Source organism: Taudactylus pleione, unplaced genomic scaffold, assembly GCF_031769625.1.
Source record: "Taudactylus pleione unplaced genomic scaffold, aTauple2 ptg000758l, whole genome shotgun sequence".
In the NCBI taxonomy this organism is placed as follows: domain Eukaryota; kingdom Metazoa; phylum Chordata; class Amphibia; order Anura; family Myobatrachidae; genus Taudactylus; species Taudactylus pleione.
In genome coordinates, this window is record NW_028285160.1 from 52,749 (window position 1) to 61,762 (window position 9,014).

A 9,014-nucleotide genomic window follows, 5' to 3' on the forward strand; every position below is an offset into this window, starting at 1 on the left:
GAAACCGTTGTAATTCCTACACCGTTCACCTGATGTGGATGTAATTACCCTCAAATTAAATCTGAAACTCTGCAGTTAAAGCACATCTGGTTTGTTTCATTTCAAAACCATTGTGGTGGTGAATAGAGGCCAAAATATGAAAATTCTGTCAATGTCCCAATATTTATGCACCTGACTGTATAAGAGTCTCAAACTTTACTCAATGTTATATTTGCTGCTATCGTATGCAAAGTTACTCTGTGGTGGGAGTGTAACATACCTGTGCCTGTGTTCATTGCTTCAGCTGTATTATACATTATAGGGTTTTCATTTCCCATAACCATCAGAATGATTGAGAACTGTTTGGTTGACAACAGGACCTGCCAATCACGTTGACACCATCTGTTACACACGTGTCGCCTTTCTCCAAGTATATCAACAGCTTCTGACTCCTGGAGCATATAGGATATTGAGAACATATTTATTTATTTATTTATTTATTACCAGTTATTTATATAGGGCACACATATTCCGCAGCGCTTTACAGAAAATATTTGGCCATTCACATCAGTCCCTGCCCCAGTGGAGCTTACAATCTATGGGCCTGATTCAGACCCATAGATAATGTTTCCTTAGATAATGGAAACATACTGTTATTGTGAGTCGAACGAATCTGGGCTTAGAAAATATTATATTTCATTTTGGTTATGGTGTACAGAGTCATCCACTCTGCTCAGAATTCCTTCAACCCACAATAACAGTACATTGGAATTTGGAAAACCAAAGAAAAATGCAAAGCCGATGCTCTGTAAGTTTACCCCCAAGACTTCAGGTCCATTTTAAGGCTGATGCTTCATTTTCACAAACCAATTGTTTCAAGCATTGTAATCCTATTCATAGGGGGGACGGGTGCACACATTGGTAGTAATTCAGGGAGTTTTTTTAAAGACAAATTGCAATAAAACATAAACACAAAATTAAGCTAAACTTATATACCTAAATAATAATAATAATAATAATAATAATAATAATAATAATAATAATACTTTAATATAATATTTCAAGTTTTCATAAAAAAAAATATGTATAGAGAAAGAGAGTAGAGGAGAGAGAGAGAGAGAGAGAGACAGAGGCCATCATTCAGAGGCGCTCGCAAGAAGCTAGTGCTCATTCTGAATGAGGGCAGCTGCTTCTATTTTTAAGTGCGGCCTCCTGGTCGCTAGCTAAGCTGTGGGTTACCACCCACAGCTTAGCGACCGACCAGGGTGATGGTCGCGATGGTCAAGACATTCGCGATCATCGGTTCCTTAAGGAACGCCTCCGTTTGTGAAACCAAACCCCCCTGCCCCGCCTACAAAACGGGCCGAGCTGTCGATCAACATCGACAGCCGGCCCTTTTTGTAGTTTCTCTCTCGCTCCGGGGCTTGCGCACGCGCAGTGCGGCCACTGCACGTGCGCAGGGCCTAACCATTGACCCGGTTGCAAGCGCTCAGCGAGACCCAGAGAATGAGACCCAGAGAGAGAGAGGAGAGAGAGAGAGGAGGAGAGAGAGAGATGCATAAAGTAACGGCAAACAGAGGATTCAGATTTTCATCAGGGCAAAGATAAAAATGACACTCACCGATATATAAGTGCTCCCAGGGCCGGTTCTAGACATCGTGGAGCTCACAGTTCAGAGTTGCGCCCCCCCTCCCCCCCAAAAAACAACAACTTTTTGTAGATGACGTACCTCTGCACGTGCTGAAAGCACACGCGCTTCCGGAAAGGGGGCGTATCCTTGCGGAACACCCCCAATTCATCACACTGTGGGGCGTGCCCAGCATTTATGAAGGTGCTGGGCTTCCCCCAAGCTCTCCCCTCGTGGCGAATAATTGCCATGTGCAGTAATGCGTCTTACACAGTAATGCCCTTTATAAGTACATTATGCCACATGCAGTAATACCCTTTATAAACACATTATGCCACACGCAGTAATGCCCTGTATAAACACATTATGCCACACGCAGTAATGCCCTGTATAACACATTATGCCACACGCAGTAATGGCCTTTATAATACATTATGCCACACGCAGTAATGCCCTGTATAACACATTATGCCACATGCAGTAATGCCCTTTATAACACATTATGCCACATGCAGTAATGCCCTGTATAACACATTATGCCACATGCAGTAATGACTTTTATAACACATTATGCCACATGCAGTAATGGCTTTTATAACACATTATGCCACATGCAGTAATGCCCTGTATAACACATTATGCCACATGCAGTAATGCCCTGTATAACACATTATGCCACATGCAGTAATGCCCTTTATAACACAGTATCCCCAATTCAAATTACGCCACACATTAGTCCCTTATGCATGTTATGACACACAGTGGTGCCCCTTTTACAGAATGCCCAAATTAGTGCCCCTTATACACAAGGCCCACAGTACTGAGTAGTAGTGCCCCTAATACAATGCCCACAGTAGTAGTACCCACATTAGTAGTGCCCCAGTAATAATGCCCCCTATAGTAGTGCCCACAGTAGGAATGCCCCCTATAGTAGTGCCCAAAGTTGGAATGCCCCCATTAGTGCCCCCTATAGTAGTGCCCCCAGTAGGAATGCCCCCTTATAGACATGTCCCCAGTAGTAATGCCCCTTATAGACATGCCCCCAGTAGTAATGCCCCTTATAGACATGTCCCCAGTAGTAATGCCCCTTATAGACATTCCCCAGTAGTAATGCCCCTTATAGACATGCCCCCAGTAGTAATGCCCCTTATAGACATGCTCCCAGTAGTAATGCCCCTTATAGACATGCCCCCAGTAGTAATGCCCCCCTATAGACATGCCCCCAGTAGTAACACCCCTTATAGACATGCCCCCAGTAGTAATGCCCCCCTATAGACATGTCCCCAGTAGTAATGGGCCCTTATAGACATGCCCCCAGTAGTAATGCCCCCTTATAGACATGCCCCCAGTAGTAATGCCCCCATGCCTACCTTCTGAAAAATAAAAAATACAAACACAATAGTTACCTTAGGCCCTGCTCCTGCGTCCACTGCCGTCCGGTCCAAGCACGGCTCCACCACGGATCTATGGGAGAGACGTCATGACGTCCCTCCCATAGTGCTATCTGCTGAAGCCGGAGCTCTGGAGTGAGCTCCGGCTCCACGGATCTATGAGAGAGACGTCATGACGTCCCTCCCCTAGTGCTCTATACGGGAGCCGGAGCTCTGGAGTGAGCTTTGGCTGCCTCTGCAGGGAGGGAGCCGGGTGCCCGCTGATAACAAATATCAGCGGGCGCCCGGGAACGCGCGGGGGACCAGCGCTGTTTTTTTTATTATGGGATTATTAATTTTTTTGACCTTCTGGGGACTCAGTGGCGCCCTCTAGGGGCCGGCGCCCCGGGCGACGGCCCTGTTAGCCCACCCCTAGAACCGCCACTGAGTACTCCCACTCACCATACAGGCACACTTCCTCCCGCTAGTGCTGCCGGTGGGCGTGCTGCCGATGACATCAGTGCATTATATTCCGCCACTAGATAGCATTGCTGTTTCTGTTGAATAATTTATTCGCATATGCATAACTTTCATTATGAATATAACATTAGTATTAAACTTTTTTCTAACTTTACATAACTACATGCCCATTGTACACAATTCATAATATGTGCACTATATTTGTCGCCTTGGTGAGGTTACAGTGTAACTTTTTTTTTGTACTAACTTTATTGCTATGTTTAGCCACTTTTTCAGTGTCCATAGTAATTGGTGCACTTGGGTGATGTCATCGGCAGCGCGCCCACCAGTCGTACCAGTGGGAGGTAGCGCGGCTGTATGGTGAGGGGGAGCACTTATATAGTGGTGAGTGGCATTTTCATCTTTGTCCTGGCGAAAATGTGCAAATATTGAAACGTTGACTAGTAGCAGCGAGCAGTCTCCTGCTGCAGTCCAGCACACAGCACCGTGTGCTGGGCTGCTGACAGGTAAGAGGAAGGGGGGAGCGGCGTCGGACCCGGGCCCCCGCCGGGCTCTTCCAACAAGCCTGAGCCTGGGTAATTAGAACCCAGTCCCACCCCCTTTTGGCGCCCCTGCACACTATTACACATGCATTTAACAAACAATTAACAGATAGATACAGATGTGGAGGTGTAAAGCTGTATCCATGAGTTTTAATTCTTCCTATGACAATCCTCATCGTCTCAGGCCCACCAAGAGCCGCGCTAGGACCAGGTAAAAGGGGGCGTGACCTAATCGTGGGAGACATGACCACACCCCCTTAGATAAAAAAAAAATAGAGTTTTGCAGCGCTGCGTGCTGGCGAGGTCTACGCATTAAGCCCCCACATAGCAGCGTGTGCTGGGCTGCTGTGACGTAAGAGGGGGGGAGTTGTGCCAGACTCGGGCCCCTCCAGCAAGCCCGGGTAATTAGTACCCGCTCTCCCCCCTCTCGGCGGCCCTGCATCGTCTAATTAATGTATACTTACCACCATTAATGCCACTATTATGTCAAAACACAGTTTTCTTTCTTTTTCCAAATGTAATGGCTGTCAGTTTTAGCTATATATTGCTTATTTTTAATTCTATTTTTTTCCCAACTATAAAAAGTTATAAATTCCAAACTTATTTCGCCCTAGTTCAAGACACTTCATTCTCTTATTGCCACGCTGAACAGTGATATTAGCTTACCCCGGCATCTCCCTGTCATATCAGGCATTGTCTGGCTCAGGAGTGATTGGACCCTGCAAGTTGTGATCTAGGAACACTGGACCTGATTTCGAGGTGGACGCTATTATTTTCACTTGTGGAGAAGAACTATAAAAAAGAGCTAGTAGAGAAAGCCTATCAGAAAATAGAGAGAACAGAGAGAGAATCATTACTCACATATAAGACTGCCTTCATAACCCAGTATAAGATATGAACAAATTAAAACACATTATAAACAATCATTGGCACGTACTGCTAGAGGACGAAACCCTGGCAGACATACTACCAAACCACCCTAAAACAGAGTTGCCGACTTCTAGCTCCCTCCTTCCGGGAGGGAGCTGTCGGGCGTCCTAAGCAGGGGGGCGTGCCACATCAAAAGGGGGTGTGGCCCAGAAAAATGACTCGACAATGGGGGCGGGGCATGGGCGTGACAGCGCAATCGCGGCATCACAGCCCCGGCCCCTCTTCACAATGCCGAGATAAATGGCATTCTGAAGCAGGGGGCGGGGCCACGATGAAGCGATTCAGCGCGAATCGCGTCACCGCCCCCCCCCCGCTATCGGGGATTATACTGTATTCGTGGGGGGGGGGCAGATAGATCGCCGGGGACTGGGAGGCTTGCCTACCTTTCCGGGAGGCCGGGAGCGGCACCCGATTTTCGGGAGGCTCCCGACCAAATCAGGAGGGTAGGCAAGGATGCCCTAAAATAATATATAAGAAAGCCAAAGACTTGAAACAGCAACTAGTGAGGAACCACTATAGGAGAGATACATTAACCCAAACGGGATGTAGCCTGGAACCCGACTGTCTAAATGCCGACGGCCGGCTTCCAGACAGCTTTAGCCTGACTAGGGACAAATGACAGGCATCTAAATGTATCAAGCGGATGCCGGGCGCCGCAGGTTTAGGGCTCCCGGGGGGGACTTCGGGTTAGGCACCCCCCCGGGAGGTTAGGGTTAGGCTAGGGGGAGGTAGGGTTAGGGTTAGGCACTTAGGGTTAGGCAGCGGGGAAGGGGGGGTTAGGTTTAGGCACTTAGAGGAGGGGGTTAGGGTTAGGCACAGAGGGGGAGGTTAGGGTTAGACACCCGGAGAGTTAGGGTTGGGGGGTTAGGTTAGTTGATACTTACCTTTAGGACGATCGGGATTTCCAGCACTGTCGGTAGCCGCTGTCGGGAATTGAACCGTTGGCCATGCGCACCGGCATCCCGATCGAGCGGATGCCGGGCGCCGCAGCGGACAGCCGTGGGGGTGGGGGAGGGTTAGGTTTAGGGCTCCCGGGGGGGACATAGGGTTAGGCACTCCCCCGGGTGGGTAGGGTTAAGCTAGGGGGAGGGAGGGTTAGGGTTAGGCACCCCCGGGGGGAGGTTAGGGTTAGGCACCCCCCCGCGGGACTTAGGGTTAGGCAGCGGGGAAGGGGGGGTTAGGTTTAGGCACTTAGAGGGGGCTTAGGGTTAGGCACAGGGGGGGAGGTTAGGGTTAGACACCCCTAAGGAGGGTTAGGGGGGTTAGGTTAGTTGATACTTACCTTTAGGACGATCGGGATTTCCAGCGCTGTCGGTAGCCGCTGTCGGGAATTGAACCGCCGGCCATGCATCCGCCGGTAATACATATCACACCCACCCAAACAACTCTACACCAGACCAAAGTGAAGGGAGGTTTCTATCAATGTGGAAACTGCCAGAACTGCAGACAAGGTCAGACCTATATGAAAAGAATAGACCAGTTTCAATTAGTGATGAGTGTTTAGTTTTAATTGACTGTTGAATCTCTTGCAAGGGGAAGCAAGTATGACAGCTCTCACCCTGTCGCACAGCGGATCACTGACGCCATGACAGCTATGCTAATATTAGATCTGCGTCCAATATCCGTAATTAATGCAGTGGGATTTACACAGTTAATTGAGGTCATGTGTCCCCGGTACCAAATTCCATCTCGGTTTAATTTTACCCGAAAAGCCATTCCTCAGCTGTACCAGGACGTTAAACAGAACCTAATTATTGACCTGCAAAATGCTATTGTACCCACTGTCCACTTAACCACAGATATGTGGACAAGCGGTAGTGGACAAACTAAAGATTACATGACTGTGACGGCCCACTGGGTGGGTGAATCGCCTTCAGCAGCAGCAGTATCTAACAAACAACACCAGCTCGTTCAGAGGCAGGCAACTCTGTGCATCACCGGATTCAATAAGAGGCATACTGCTGACAACCTCTTAGAAAAACTAAGAGATGTCATAGAAATATGGCTTACCCCACTTGGACTCTCCTCAGGATTTGTGATTTCTGACAACGCTACAAATATAGTGAAAGCATTACAGCTGGGTGAATTCCAACACATCCCCTGTTTTGCTCACACAATAAACTGCAGGGTTTTATAAAAAAACGACAGGGGCGTGCAGGAGATGCTGTCTGTGGCCCGAAACATTTCGGGACATTTTCGGCATTCAGCAACAGCATGCAGGAGATTGCAGCGCCTGCAAGACCAGTTTAATTTGCCCTGCCATCAACTGAAGCAAGAAGTGGTAACGAGGTGGAACTCAACCCTGTATATGCTTCAGCAGATGGAGGAGCAGCAAAAAGCCATCCATAGCTATACGACAAGCCATGACATTGGGAGAGGAAGGGGAATGTACCTTAGCCCAGCACAGTGGAGAGTACTTTCTGTCTTGGGCAAGGTGCTCAAACCATTTGAAGTTGCCACTTGTGAAGTGAGTGCTGACATTGCTAGCTTGAGTAAGGTGATTCCCCTGATTTCACTTTTGGAAAAGCAGCTGGAGAAATTGAAGGATGAGATTAAACAAAGTGATTCCGCAATGTATGCTGGACTGATAGATCAAGTCCTTTGTTCGCTTCGCCAGGATCCACGGGTGGCCAAGATCTTGAAATCTGATCATTATATTTTAGCAACCATGCTTGATCCTAGGTTCAAGTCGTATGCTGTGTCTTTTTTTACAACTGACCCAGATCTTAAAAGAACCAAAGCTCTCCTGGTGAGCAAGTTGGCAGCTGAAGTGACACATGGCACTACGATGACGTCTCCTCCTTCGGTTTCTCCAGCAGCAGCCAGAAAAAAAATCACCTTTTCCAAAAGACCCAGTGGTGATGCAGATAAGTCAAATCAACATTTTGACATCTGGTTGGGTCTAAAAGATTTGCCCAACACCAGTGACACCTCTACCGTAACTCCATCTAATTCGATTACCATCCAAAGAATGGTGGAGGATTATCTTCAGGACACCGTACACGTAGACATGTCACAGAGTCCATTCGAATATTGGAAGAAAAAAAAGGCAATTTGGAGACCCTTGTATAAATTGGCTTTGCATTACTTAAGCTGCCCACCCTCCAGTGTGTACTCGGAGAGAGTTTTCAGTACAGCCGGGAACCTTGTGAGCGAACGACGAAGGAGGCTACTTCCACAAAATGTAGAAAAAATGATGTTCATTAAAATTAACTGGAAATTTCACGAGGAAAACCTTTCCCGCCAATCATGTCACAGTACAGATACTTCTGTAATGGTGGATTCCAGCGGGGATGAACTGATATTGTGTGAGGAATCGGATGATGTACACACTGACGAGGGTGAGGATGGCAATGATGGTGACATCATGCCACTGTAGACCTGTTGCCTTTAGTAGATTGGAAGATTTTTTTTTATGGGGGCCCAAACAAACCAAGCACTTCAGCCACAAAGTGGCAGTACCTGTCGCTGAAATGCTTGGTTTGTTAAAGTGTGCATGTCCTTTTTAAGATCCAACATAAGGGTGGGTGGGAGGGCCCAAGGACAATTCCATCTAGCTCTACCTTTCATTTATGCCACTGCTGTGTGGCATAGTTTCATAGATGTGCTTTAAAATGTGCTGTCTGTGCCACTGCGCCGCTGCTCTGACGCTTGGTAACCAGTCAGCTCACTGCAACCCTTGGCCAATAATGGTGAAAACAATAATTTAAGCTGTGAGGTGGTCTAAATTGACTGTAAATGACTGGAAATTAATGTTATTGAGGTAAATAACACTCTAGGAAGAAAAAAAAGCCCAATTTATGTCATTTTAGATTCCAAATCCAAAGCCAGTCACCGCAGTTTGGCAAATCCAAATCCAAAGCCGGACGACGAATTAGAACCAAATCCAAATCCGGCAAAAATGGTCCGGCGCACATCCCTAGTTTTAATCAAACCAGACCAAGAACACGTACAAAATCAAACAACATATTACCTGCAACAGCACAGGGGTTATTTACTTGGCAGAATGCCCCTGCGGCCTGTAATATATAGGCAGGACTACACGAAAACTAAGAATCAGAATGTCTGAACATATACGGAATGTGA